This window comes from Brachypodium distachyon, chromosome 4 (assembly GCF_000005505.3).
Source record: "Brachypodium distachyon strain Bd21 chromosome 4, Brachypodium_distachyon_v3.0, whole genome shotgun sequence".
Classification (NCBI taxonomy): Eukaryota; Viridiplantae; Streptophyta; class Magnoliopsida; order Poales; family Poaceae; genus Brachypodium; species Brachypodium distachyon.
Genome location: NC_016134.3, coordinates 13,898,414 through 13,913,264, shown reverse-complemented (window position 1 = coordinate 13,913,264; position 14,851 = coordinate 13,898,414). Strand labels below are relative to the sequence as shown.

At 45.1% G+C, this 14,851-nt stretch overlaps 2 pseudogenes; both read left to right on the top strand.

The window, feature by feature from the left end:
- The first annotated feature begins 1,893 nt into the window (after nucleotides 1–1,893).
- LOC100821430 lies at nucleotides 1,894–7,359 on the top strand (annotated as a pseudogene).
- A 2,121-nt stretch (nucleotides 7,360–9,480) lies between these two features.
- Nucleotides 9,481–10,593, top strand: LOC100821132 (annotated as a pseudogene).
- Nucleotides 10,594–14,851: the final 4,258 nt, after the last annotated feature.

Genomic DNA, 14,851 nt, shown 5'->3' with positions numbered 1-14,851 from the left:
TACGAGACGCAATGAGTTCAAGGATTGCTTCCGACATTATTTCTTCAATGCATTTTTCCTAATAATAGAGTGGAGAGAGGCACATTGCAATGTCTTATGGAATGCACGGACAATATATTTTGCTTACACGAAATGTCTTGCAATATTAAGACATCTTAGTGTCTCTTGGAATGTCAAATGTGACGTAAAGATAATATATTGCCTCTATAGAATGTCTAAATGGCACTCCAGAAAGTGTGTCTACAGTTAGGTATAGACACTTATAGTGTGCACTACAGGGTGGCTCAGATTGGGCCCCTGAACTTCTAATCCCGTTCAAACTTCTCATCTTTGGCTGGTTTTGATTGCTTTTGACTGGGACGTCACCGTTCTAATCCACGCTGTTTAGTCCAGAAAATTCTAAATAAAAAAAAGGAGAAAATCACGAATTCTGTTCTACACTACTAGTATTATTAGTTATTCAGCTTTTTCATTGGGTGAACGGATCAGCATAAAATGACATAATTTGTTCATGGCTCAAATCTTGAATTAAAAAATAAACTTTCTAGGGGAAAAAATTCAGAACACCAAAAAGGTTGTTGTGAGTAAATAGTTCAAATTTCGTCTCATTCTGGCAAAGCGTTGACTAGAAAATAACATATTTTGTTCGTGGCTCAAACTTCAAACATAAAAGTAAAAGTTTCTAGAAAAAATTGAAACAATTATTAGAAAATCATTCCAGAAAAGGTTTGTGTAGGAAATGACGTTTTGTTTGTTACTGAAATTTAAAACTACAAAATATTCCAACATTTTAAACAATTACAGAAAATAGTAAATGTTATCATGAGTAACATGTTCGAAATTCACCTAGTTTCAGGGAACGGTTGAGTAGAAAATGACTAATTTTGTTTGTGGCTTGATTTTAAATCAAAGAGAACTTCTTTTTAGAATTTTTTGAAAGTATTATAGAAAATAAAAAATATTGCCGTTAGCCCACGGTTAAAATTTCAATGCATATTTTAACAAAGGATGGTGAAGAAAATGAATTGTGTGTAAAGAGAGAGGTGGGGGGTGTTAGTATATATCCATTTAACGAGCATTAGCTGACATGGTAGTCAGTCAGGGTGGACGAACGGCCGGGGTCACGACCTCAGCACGAGCCCGTGACGGATAGTCAAAAAATACCCAATATTGTTCGCGCCACGCCACCGACAGAGTTGCTCCCCACGTGCTAGATCGTGGGTTGGTCCGAGCAGGCCGAGCTCGAGCTAAGCTACCAAGAACAACTCGTTTGGACCTTCAGGCCGAGCTTAGCTCAGCTTGCCAACAACGAGCTCGGCCTGAGCCTGGCTGGCATGGCTTGGCTCGCATTCACCATGAGTAGTCATAGAGGAGGGAGGGGAGGAATTCGAACCAGACTAAGTGTTCAGGGTATTCCCTACTTTTTAAATCGCAAGGCACGTCTCAATGACCAAAAATGAGTTTTCTAATACGAATCTAACAATATTTTTTTTTGTCACAATAACCTCTTATTACCAATGTAATTTTTGATCAAAATTCGACATAAAATTCCGCGTGAGCCTTATAAACCCGGATGTATCCGGATTTAGGTAATAGTTATGTAGAAGTACTAGACTAATCATTAATAAAGCATATATGCACACATGTCCTCTTCAACCATTGGTTAATTTCACATTGGGAGCCATAGTATGCTTGTTTCCAAGACAAATGGGCTTACATACCAAAACAAATTCTTCAGATGAGCATAAACTGAAAAGAAGGAAGTACCAACCATAAACAGTTTTAGAGTTCAGAGGTGTAATGTGAACCACCTCGATAATTGAGGGGTAATCTCTAAAAAGAACAATGCTAGCACGCGCGCAGGTAGCAAGTGAGCATGCATCAATCCTATGAACCCAGCTACTCACCGCATCATAAAAATCCTTCTATTTCTTGACAGGTCATAAGAGTCCTATTGCTTCTCGTCCAACATACACCCACATATGCCCCTGCCATTTATCGTTCACAACCAATGATCAAATTCCCCTTAAACCAACACATACACTAGGCGGAGTAAGTGACAGTAGCTAGCTGCGCTCGATGGCTGAGCTCGCCGGGGGCGCGGTCCGCTCACTGTTGAGCGTCATCCGTGACGAGGCTCAGCTGCTGGGCGGCGTGGGTGGTTATGTGCAGTTCATCAAGGAGGAGATGGAGAGCATGAACAGCTTCCTGATGCACCTCGCCAGGAAGACTCCCCGCAGCGGGGAGCACGACGAGCAAGTGAGCACCTGGATGAAGCAGGTCCGCGACCTCGCTCACGACTGCAGCAACAGCATCGACATCTACCTGCGGCGCCGTGATCCAGCGGTGTACCACGCCAGAGGGGTCCTGCTGGGTTACCTCTGGTGGGTGCCTTGGTTCGTGAAGAAGACGCTGGCCCAGCACCTCGCAGCCACCCAGCTGCGCGACCTCAAAGCCCGGGCACCTCGCAGCCACCCAGCTGCGCGACCTCAAAGCCCGGGCGCAAGACGTTGGAGAGCGGCGGCTCCAGTAAGGCGTCGAGGTCCCGGCGAAGGCGGTGGACTCCGACAAGCTGCTGATGTCGCCGGCAGAGGCGTCGTTTCATGCTGCCGCTGGAGTTGTAACTGAAAGAGAGCATGACTTGGAAGAAGACTTGATATGTACATGCTAACCATGAATACACCATTAGAACCCTAATTGTTGGTGTATCTAATAACAATTATAATCAGGTGAATTCAATTACAAAATGTTTTCAATATGTTACTTGCAAACAGGCGGAGCTACTATCTTGTGTAATCTTATTATGTAGGCATCTTATTAAACTTTACAAGTCCAAAGTGAAGATGAAGAGTAATAGCCTGCAATGAGAGATTCAAATTGAAGCCTATCAAGTCTATGTATTTGTCACATGCAATGGATAAAGTTTCTGAATTAACAATTTCCAAATCTTTTGCTAATGCTCATGGATACGCTATTCATTTAATTGGAGAACATGATGTCAACAATAACTTTTTTGTGGATGAAATTTGCATTACTTGTGATAATTTTCCTTTCTTGAGAGAAAATAAATTTTTGCATATGCCTAATCATTTTGATAAGAGCTCCAATATTGGTGTTGATTATTTGTCAAGTAGTTCTTTACACGATTGTTTGAATATTAGTGCTTTGACATGCTCTAAATTTCAGCATCTTGTAGTAACTAATTTGGGTACCATTAATTATTCTTCTTCAGTGTTGGGATGGTATAATGGTGAGCGGTGCAAACCAAATACAAGATATTGTTTCACTTATATATGCAAAACATATTGTCAATCTTCTTGCTGAAATGATATTCATGATGATTGTTTGACTAATTATCTCATTAGATTGTGTTATAAAACATTAATTGTGCAACATGGGAGTGGAGTTAAAAATAACGATATATACATATACCATCCGCATACCTTGTCTCTTTTGTTAGCATATTTTCAGCATAAACGACGCCGAGGATGGCTTTCCTTTCAAGAAAGGGAGGACGATATGGACATGCTAACCATGGATACGACCATTGGAACCCTAATTGTTGGTGTATCTAATAACAATTATAATCAGGTGAATTCAATTACAAAATGTTTTCAATATGTTACTTGCAAAGAGACGGAGCTACTATCTTGTGTAATCTTATTATGTAGGCATCTTATTGAACTTTACAAGTCCGAAGTGAAGATGAAGTGTGATAGCCTGCAATGGAAGATTCAAAGTAAAGCCTATCAAGTCTACTTTCCAACAAATCAAACGGCACATGATTCGGAGCTTGCTAGAGAAAGATATCACGAATTAAAGTTGAATCCGATTCGGGTCCGAGCTGTCAGGAGACCCGAATTTGTTTTAATCACCCAGGCCGCATACGGTGTCCAAATCAAGCAAACAAGTACTTGTTGGAAAGGTAATTACAAGACCTTTCCAACAGATCTGGCCCCATCAAGATATTCGACTCGTGCTGACCGTGGAAGACAAAACAAGCTGGCGGATCTGTTTTTCTGTTTCCTAAAGAGTTGTAGTTTGTTAGGAAAGTTAGAGATAGAGTTGGATTTCGGCCTCCTTACTCAAGGTGGACGAAAATATCTCTCCCTCCTCCTTTATATACCCCATGAGCCCCCCTAAGGAGCCTTGGGTTTTGATTAGATAAAGTTTAGCCATCTTTGCTACTTTCGTGTAATCGCGTGTGTCGGTTAGACCACCTGTTTTACCGTCGTCAAGATTCCAGCTTATCGTCTCGTTGAGACATTGGTTTGATATAGTATAGTCGCAATTTTAGATTGCATCTGCTATTTATCTTGTTCTTGCTTGTTCTTTGATTGCTTGCAGGAACAAAGACCTTCGTGGTCAGGTTGATCGTGCCCCCGCGTGATCAATAACCCTCTGGAGTTGGTGTATCGATTGCTAAGGCGTTGCCTCCTAGGCCGCAGTCAGATCGTCAACGTCACCTCCTACCCAAATCGAGAGTTATCAATCTCATCGAAAGATCGAGCCACCCCGACCCACATCAAGACTACTATCGGGCAACCAACGATGATCCACGAAGGGAGCGAGCCTTCTCGAAGCCTCGCCTTCTTTGGAAGTGCGCTGCAAGCCTAATGAACTAGCTCCTGCGCCAACACGAGGATGGTCCGTTCCAAGCCATCGCCGTTGCAGCACCGGATGAAGAGGATGGGAACGATATTATAGATGAAGCGTTGGAGCATGATTCCGTTATGGAAAAGTTCGACCACAACTTCCTTTTATGGGACATGTTTTGCCTGAAAGAACCAAGAGGCTGACGAGATCAGCATCCTGAAGAAGCTGCAGTCTCCAGAGGCTGACGAGATCAGCATCATAGAGGAAGATATCGACGAGAAGATTTGGAAGATCAAGGAGAAGATCGAAGAGCACCTTGAGGAAGCTGGTAATAAAGGTCGCCGGGTTGAACCCTTAAGAGTACTGCAAGGCGTCTTGCGGGCACTGCTCCAGGACGTTGCCGTCCTTGCAGGCAAGGATCAAACTCAGGAAAACAAGATCCTTGAAGACACAGTGGAGAAGACGAAGAAGTATCTGGAATAAGCACGTGAAAAGGATTCCTGCAGTATTGTTGTCCAGGAGCATCACCCCGAATTCATAGCCATCCTGCAGGAGCTGCTTCCCAAGCAGGACAACACACCGACGAAGGCAGCCAGAAATAAACCGGGCGAGGATCATATCGTGAAGAATATTAGAGAAATCACGCTGAAGATTCAAGTGCAGATCCAGCCGGAGCTGCTGCCAATGACGTCACTTCATCAGCAAGATAAATCAGCGCAAGAATCACCCCACTCGCCGGGCGAGGATGCGGAGTACTGCAGGGAGCGGATCAAACAAGTCCTCAAGAGGATCAAAGAGCATCTGTTGATTCAAGAAACCATGGGGAGTGTTAGAAAGCATCTAAAGGGTAAAACGACACTGGTCATTCTCCAAAACGCCTCTGGCTACAAATGGGAAGAGACCGCAAGGGCCTTGCGAGATTTGGGTTGCAGTTCAATGGCAGTAGTAGTTACCACAAAATACAAGCAAAATGCAAATGAGTATTGCTATGGGACAGAGCCTATCATCTACTCTTCTATTGAATACTACCATGATACAGCGCTCCAACTTACAAAACAGTGTGTGAAAGACGACAAGCACATGCCACAATCTTTCATGAGATCTTGGAGAAGTGCAGGCCCGATGTGTTCTGCATAAAGATGTTCATCCATGCTCTGTTTGTCAATCCAATGAGGCGCAGAGAAGAACTCGACAAGTTGAGCAACAACCTCGTGTTTGGAGGATCCGTGGAAACTAATTGCTACAAGATGATCAAGTTCGCCTATAACGACTTGCCTAGGGATTACAAGACCTGCTTGCTGTATCTAGCAATCTTCCACAAAGACGAGAACATAAACCGGACAAGGTTAATAGGTAGGTGGGTTGCAGAAGGACTGATAGCTAGACAAGATTGGTCAAGTTCAGTAGGTCAGGCGGAGCGTTGCTTTGATGTTCATGCCGACCTATGGCTTGTCTGTCCTAGTGACATTGATGCTGGAGGGAAGGTCAAGAGCATTACATGGCATCCACCGGTGTACAGCTTCATCACCAAGATGGCCAAGAAAGAACACATTCTGGATAGACACCTGTCTCGGCACTTGGCTCGCACTTCTCCATTCTCAGCAACATCCGGCTCCGTCCCTCAGACAACATCGTCAACTTCCTGAAGCAACCATCCAATGCATCATCTCAATTAAAGCTCGTCAAGGTCCTGGATCTGGAAGGCTGTGCATCCCTGAGAGACAACCAACGATGGCTTAGGAACGTGTGCACCTTGTTAATCCTGCTCAAGTATCTGAGCCTACGGAACACAGATGTCACTCAGCTGCCTAAGGAGATCAACAGGCTGCAACAGCCGGAGGTGTTGGACATCCGGCGGACTCCTATGAACACCTCCGCCATAAAACAACTCATGCTACTGAAGCTGAAGCGTCTGCTGGCTGGTCAAAATGCATGCTTCAAAGACACTGGTGGTGATGCTAACATACTTTCCACCGTCATGATGCCTCACAAGGTCAGGAAAATGACGGACCTAGAAGTGTTGTCCATGTCCAGGCATCGAAACATCATGCTACCGAGCTGAGAGAGATTGGCCAGCTATGGCAACTGAAGGTGTTTGGTGTGGTCATTTACGACTGGAAAGCTCAACTTGACAACTTACTCCAAGGGATCAGCGATCTGAATGAGTGCCTTGTGTCACTGTCAATCAAGATCAAGCTTCTGCCTGCCAGCGAGGCGGTTGCTACTCCTCCTGACGCCGATGCTATAAGTGCACATTGTAAGAACACACCCAAGCTTCTTGAAAGCTTGAGCATCAGTGGGCTCACAATGTATGGGCGTCTTCTCCCATTCTTTGCTAGAGGCTGCCACAAACTTGCCAAGGTAACTCTTCATAACACCTTGTTGGACCAGGATGGTATGGAGTCCCTCGCAGATTTGCCCAACCTACGTGGCCTCAAGCTCTGGCACGTTAAATTACACTCTGAGAGCAAGCTTATAATCCAGACCAATGGGTTCCAAAATCTCAAGTGCCTTCTTGTTGAGGGGGGCGGCATCACCGACATCGAGTTCGAAACTGGGGAAACTCCTAGACTTGAAACAATCGTCTGGCTCATCGATGAGATAAAATCTCTCTCGGGAATCAACAACCTTCCAAAATTGAACAAAATGGTGCTCAATGATGATTTCAGGCTACCACATCAGGTGTTCCAAGCCATAGAAGCACATCCAAACTTCATTGATGTATATGGTGCATCTGCGGTTCCTTGATTTCAAGCTTACAAGGTGATCCATCTATTCAGCAGGCCGGATTGGTCCGTCCATTCGCGTATGCTTTATTTTATTGTTTATTCTGCTTGTGTTCGAAGAAATTGATTATGCTCCTATATGTGTTTGTATTCAAATGTAGGTTCTTTTCTCTGCAGCCAGCCAGCTGGGGTGTCTAAATGTAAGGATAAATTGTGTTATGGGTTCAAGGGTGTACTGTGATGGTATCAGGCTACCAGATCAGGTGAAGCAAGCCATAGAAGCACATCCAAACTTCATTGATGATAATGGAATATGGTGCTAGTGAGGTCAAGCAGGCAAGTGCATCTGCGCTTCCTTCATTTCAAGCTTACAAGGCTGTCCATCAATTCAGCAGGATTGGTTCATCCATTCACGCATGCTTTAATTTTTTTTTATTCTGCCTGTGTGCGAAGAACTTGATTACGCTCCTATATGTGTTTGTATTCAAATGTGAGGACATTCTTTTCTCTGCAGCCAACTGGGGTATCTAAATGAACTATAAGTTGCTTGTGTGTGTTTGTAAGTCTCATGTGTCATTGAGCATCATGGTTATGTATAGCTCAAGATGTTTTTCCATCTATTAAATGAAAAATGGGGCGGGTTCCTGCCCCCCAAAAAAATTGCATAGTACTTGGCTTTTTTCAGGACTATATAACTCTGGATCTTACTCTAAAACCGCATCTTGGTTAATTGGTTATGTATAGATAATGATTTCCGTCTGTTATATGAAAAATGTGGCGGTTCCTGCCTCCAATTTTTTTTCTTAGAACTTGGCTTTGCTCTGGACTATATAACTCTGCAACTTACTCTAATATCCATGTGTTTTTTTGTATAGGACTAAAATAAATTCAGGAAATTCTTCCCATCATACCCTCTCGCCAATGGGCATACATGTTCATTTGACAATTGTCATGGACCATATATAAGGCTAGAAATACCCCCAAGGGGTGGTTGTAAGTTATTTCACCGTTATTTGAATAAACTCGGGGGAGGGCCTAGGGAGCATAGTTCAGGGATCCCCTAGGGTCGAGTCCGGGAAGTCTAGTATGGACCGGTCCAACAAAGAGTGTTGAGAATCATCGACGCCAACTGACGGGAAGTCTTGTTACGACTCGATGGACTAATCAAACCTCGCTCACTCCCTCTCCCTGCATAGGAGCAGGTCATGCTACACAAGGCGACTGAACCCAATGGCTGAGCCAGGAAATGCTCACGTCTCGGGCCAAAAAAATTCCAAGATAATTGCTAATAGTTTGGACACAATATCCAACCGCTCAACTACTAAGGTAATGCATTGCAAAAGACAACATACCAAATGAAAGGGTTGATTGATCAGATGCTCCCATGTTTAAATCTTCAAGATATTCAATTAATCACATATTCATTTGATTTGTACAAAATTAAATTGGACCAGCAGATTATTGAAGGGGAATATCAATTCATGACATATTCATTTGATTTGTACTCAACTCATGACAGATTAATTCGGCTTTTTTACACTAATCAACTACGTAGCTCTAAACTAAAGAACAGAGATTTCGGGGAGAGAAGAGTGGGCAGAGCCGCAGAGGAGCAAGCAGAGTGAGAGGACAGTGGGCATTACCGATTGGGTACTGGAAGTGGAGGGAGTCGCCGAGTCGAAGGAGCACCGGGGCAGGGAGGCCGGACCGCCGGACGGCGAGCGCAGGGCCAAGCGACCGGCGACCTAGAGCCGCGGGGGCCGCCGGCCGCGTCTGGCTAGGCTTGGCGAGGGGAAGACAGGGGCCTGGAGGATGTAGTGTGGCGGCGGCGGCCTTTCGAGTACGACACGCACGCAGCACGCAGGACGGCAGGAGTCGGGAGCGTGTTGGGCCTGATGGCCTGTGCTGAGGTGGGCTTTGGGATACTTGCCTGTCATTTCTGGGCTGATCATTATTTCAGTTTCCTTTTTCTGGGCTTTTGGAGTAGTACTTGCCTGTCATTTCTCGCCGGTGGGCCGTGAGCCCCGTGACCGAGGTCATTCATTCAGTTTCCGTTGAGCTCCCAAGTCCCGAGTCACCATCCATTCTGTCCAGCAACAACTTCGTTCTCAGTGCTCTCTGTAATAAGCTTTTTTGTTCAAAAAAAAAAAGCTTGCCCATGTCCAACACTTCTCTGTCGTCCGTTGGGCGCAACGGCGCTGGCACGCCGCCATGGCAGACGGCGTCGGCCATCCTGGCCCGAGCCCGTGTCCGGGTCGCACGTTCTCAAGATCGATGGCTACACTCCAGGACCAAGGGGCTCGGCAACGGCAAGTTCATCACCTCCGAGTCCTTCACCGTCGGAGGCCGTCGTTGGTGCCTGAAATACTACCCTGACGGTTGCAGCAGCTCCTACCCTTCATATATATCCATATTTCTCGGCCTTGATCGCACGGAAAATGTCAATGAAGTCAGTGCACGATACAAGATCAGTTTACTCCATCATGACGGGGAACCAGTTCCATTATACAGCAAAGACAGCCAGTACTGCTACACCTTCTCCAACAATGGTAATATAGGACCCCAGGGTTTTCCTCAGTTCATCACCAGGAAGGACTTGGAGGAGTCGGCATACCTGAAGGACGACGTTTTCAGCATCAAGTGTGAGGTCACCCTGCCTAAGGAGATTTTCACAGAGCCCACCTCTCTATTGGCGGAGGTGCCACCATCCGACATGCACCAGCATCTTGGTCGTCTCCTTTTGGGAGGCGAGGGGTCGGATGTTAGGTTTAAGGTTGGCGGCGAGACATTCGCCGCGCATAGATGGTTGCTCGCCGCTCGGTCATCGGTCTTCATGGCAGAGTTCTTCGGCCCAGTGAAGGAGAAGACTGCGGTTTGCGTGAAAATCAGCGACATGGAAGCTAAAGTGTTCAAGGCCATGCTCCACTTCATCTACACCGACTCACTGCCGTATATAGACGATGTCGAAGCAGCGACGATGCCTCAGCATTTGCTCGTGGCGGCCGACAGGTATAACCTCGAGAGGCTGAAGTTGATCTGCGTCGAAAAGCTCAGCAACCTCCTGGACACAAACACGGCTGCGACTACGTTTGCGTTGGCTGAGCAGCATTATTCCTGTCGCGGGCTCAAGGCCATATGTTTCAAGTTCCTCGCGTCTCCGGGCAATATTCCGAAGGCTGTCATGGCGACCGATGGCTTTGAGCATCTGAGGAGCAGCTGCCCTTCTGTCCTCAAAGAGCTCGTCGCCAAACTCGCTCCTCGGGACCCTTAATTCTCACTCTAAAATCTGAATTGATCGGAGCATGTTATTGGAAGCTTATCGTCTACTCCCTCCGTTCCATAATTCTTGTCGAAATATTATACTCCGTATGTATCTAGACAGTCACTATCCCAAACTGACAAATTCCTGACGGCCCTGAACCGTCAGGAAACAACGAAAAACCGTCAGGAATGGCTGTTCCTGACGGGAACCGTCAGGAATGTGCCGTCAAGAACAAACCGTAAGGAATGGAACTTCCGTTCCCGACGGTTTCCGTCATGAAAAGTCTTTCCTGACAGCAATTCGTGACGGGCTTCATAAGCCACGAAAGCAGTCAATCGTGACGGTCAGGCCGTCAGGAACAACCGTCGGGAACATAACCTGTCACGAATGTTTGGACGATTCCTGACTATTATTCTTCACCGTCAGGAATTAGGACCGTCAAGAAATACTTTCCTGACGTGTCAGGGATGTACATAAACTGTCAGGAATATCTATTTTACATGCAGCTGCATTCTTTCCTGATAGTTCAATACCGTCAAGAATCTGCGGTTGCAATCCGTAGATTTTATTCAGCATAATTTATACAGAAAAAAACTACATTTAGAATTAAAACTTGACAGCAACAAACAAAGATATACACAGAGATGCTCAAACTGGCCACATAATTCATATTGGAGATATCACAAGTTAACATAGATAGCCATTCATGTTCCAGGAAGAGTAGTTCACCATTAACATACATGCATACATCATTTAGAGAGTTCACAAAAAACACAACCTAGTACAGCTAGCTGTAGTCTACTTCACACATAAGTAGAAATCATGCTGCTCCATCTACATCATTTGGAGAATGCGCTGGAGTGGCATTGAGCCTCTCGATTGGGGAGTAGTTGAACACTCAGCATGAGACGATCCGGTCGGTGGAGTACCACCTTGATTAGATGGAGAAGATACCGCCTGAACATATGATATCAGTATTTTCGCCGGATATTCGCCAGCAATTTTCGCCGGATATTCGTTCCCGTTTCGCGCACCGAGTTTCCGAGACTGACGGGATTTCGTTTCCGTTCCGCCGAGTTTGAGATCTCACCGAGACCGACGGGAGTTATCCTGTTCCGCTGCCCATCGCGACGCAGTTGATTTGGTCTTCTACTCGGTTTGGTATTACGCGTTCCGGGTCGGACACAGAAGCAAGCCGACCGACCATGATTATTAGGACGAGACAGACAGAAGCGAGTAGCAGCATCAATCGCACCGAAGCTAGCTGCAGGCGCAGTCCAAACCACAGCAGCAAGCATCGGACCGAAGCAAGGCTGCTGCACACGTGAAGTTACGTCTCCTTTATGATCTCTCAGGGTTTCAGAACATCAGACTATGATAGTTGTGTTTATTTAAAGACAACTAATAGTACTCCTATCTACTTGCTCCTAGATGTTGATGATATGTTGATTGCTGCAAAGGACAAATCTGATATTGTGAAACTAAAGGCACAGTTAAATAGTGAATTTGAAATGAAGGATCTTGGTGCAACAAAGAAGATTCTTGGTATGGAGATTTCCAGAGATAGACACTCTGGGAAATTATACCTAAGTCAGAAAGGGTATATCAATAAAGTATTGCATCGTTTCAACATGCAGAATTCAAAACCAGTGAGTACTCCTTTAGCTGCACATTTCAGACTTTCTTCAGATTCATGTCCACAGTTACATGATGATATTGAGTACATGTCTAGAGTTCCATATTCCAGCGCAGTTGGTTCACTTATGTATGCCATGGTTTGTTCTCGCCCCGATTTATCTCATGCGTTGAGTGTTGTTAGTAGATACATGGCTAATCCTAGTAAAGAGCATTGGAAAGCAGTTCAGTGGATTTTCAGATACTTGCGGGGCACTGCAAATGCTTGTTTACAATTTGGAAAAACTAGAGATGGACTTGTTGGTTATGTGGATTCAGATTTTGCTGGTGGTTTAGATAAGAGGAGATCTCTTACCGGTTATGTGTTCACCATTGGAGGATGTGCCGTTAGTTGGAAAGCAAGTCTTCAAGCTACAGTTGCCTTGTCCACTACAGAAGCCGAGTATATGGCTATTTCAGAAGCTTGTAAAGAAGTTGTTTGGCTAAGAGGTTTATTTACTGAGCTTTGTGGAAGTGCGTCTTGCACTACAATATTTTGTGATAGTCAAAGTGCTATTTACCTGACAAAGGATCAAATGTTACATGAGAGAACGAAGCACATTGATGTGAGATATCACTTTATTCGAGGTGTCATTGCTGAAGGTGATGTTAAAGTCAGCAAGATTAGTACACATGATAATCCAGCTGATATGATGACAAAGCCAGTTCCTACCAATAAGTGTGAGCTTTGCTCAGCTTAGTTGGTATTACTCACTAGTCCTATGGACTTTGACGCACAAGGTGTTTATGCTCACTTGTTTGGAGGTGTTTACTTTCTTTGACTACTGGAGGGGATTCGGCTCAAGGTGGAGATTGTTGAAATATGATCCGAATCCGTTACCAACTCTGTTAGACGTAGCAGGATAGGTTTGAGCTTTGTGTTGGTATAGGAGTTGAACTCGTTTTTCTTGTCCTATTATTAGGACTCATGTTTATTGCCTGTTATATATACCTCTTGTAGTCACACCTAAAGACGGCATGTCGTCTCGTGCCCAACATAGTGAAGTTGCGCCTTTGTGCGTCCGTGATTTTTTCCTGCAAGGGTTTCCACGATAAAATCGTGTCTCTCGTTTCTAGTTTAATCTCTATTTTAGTAACAATTACATATTGATACTTCTATTTATCTTGCTTCTCTATCCCAATTTTGTTAACTGAGTGAAGAATGATTGATCAGGCATTCCGGCGCTCTTATTTTGTCCTAACATCTGTCGTGTGTATAGGCCCCTTTTTTCCTGTATGCATTTGGAATTTGGGGTTGACATATACAGAAATGGACTCTAATATCTTCGCAAATTTTATACATGCTTAGATATGTTTTGAAATCAGACTGTTCTGAAACCGTGTTAAACTCCTATGTACTGCATGAAGGGTGTGGTATCTGTTGAATAATTAGGTAATTTCGATGAATATTTAATCAAAAAAATAATGTGTAAAACAAGTGGCATATTGTATCATGCAAACTAAACAAATTAAATAGCAATGCACAACAATAAAACTCATCTAATTTCACGGCATGAATAATAGAACTACTAATCAAAATCAACAAGAAAGAGCAGATTACGTACGGTACTGTACTCTTTTCTTGTGTTTGTTTGTTGAGGTCGGTGACAAGTCCGGCGGCGTCGATGTTCACGCCGACAGCAGCAGCAGCCTTGACTACATCCTGGGCAGCGGCATGCGCCTGCGCTTGCGCCTGTGCAGCAGCAGTTGCCTGGGCTTGCAGTTGGGCAGCCTGCTGCTGTGCTTGGAGTTGTGCAGCCTGCTGCTGCTGAGCTAGAGCGGCAGCCTGAGCCGCGGGATCTCTGAGGTCGTCGGCCATTGGTGATGAAGATGCCGATGAAACAGAGATGTGAAGAAGCGAGCAGTCGCGTGAGAACGCTCCCCAAAAACCTTATCGACCGTCTCCCGGACAGGATCTCGAAGGTCGGGGTTCCGGAGGCCTGCTCTCCCGGCGATCTGTGCACGCAGTCGACGGGATGGAGTAGCAGTTGGCGGCGAACAACGAGATTGGATCGTGGGCGTGACGGCTAGGGTTGGAGCGTGGTTCGTTCGGAGGCCGCGGTCGTCTTATTATATAGGCACACAGGCGGACTTCGGTTCGGTTTAGGGAACCAAAACCGGCTCCGCAATTATCGGGATTTGTTACGTGTCCGCAACGGATTCCGACTGCCAAAAAGATAAGCACCGACCCGGCACGGCTCGAACTCGAACTCGAAATCGATCCACGAAACACGGCGCGCGCGCACGTCACGTCGTGACGAAGAGGAACGCGCGTGGGGATTTCCCTTGCTCACTTACTCAAGAGGTGAGAACTAACATACCTTATATATTAGTCAAACTCCCCCTAAACTAGCAAGGTGGGACTATTCCCACTTCTTCATCCCACTTCATGAATGGGCTTTGGAGATTTTCCAGGAATTAATTTCAGATTGGGCCTTGGGCATAACCCAAAATTCCAACAATCCCCCACAATATCTCATAAGCACATAAGATTGCCATTAATCCAAAACTCTATTTTTTGATATACCAGCATTTCAGTGGAGACCGGTTAAGGTTGAACATCCACCTAAACAAATAGCTTTACTCACGCACA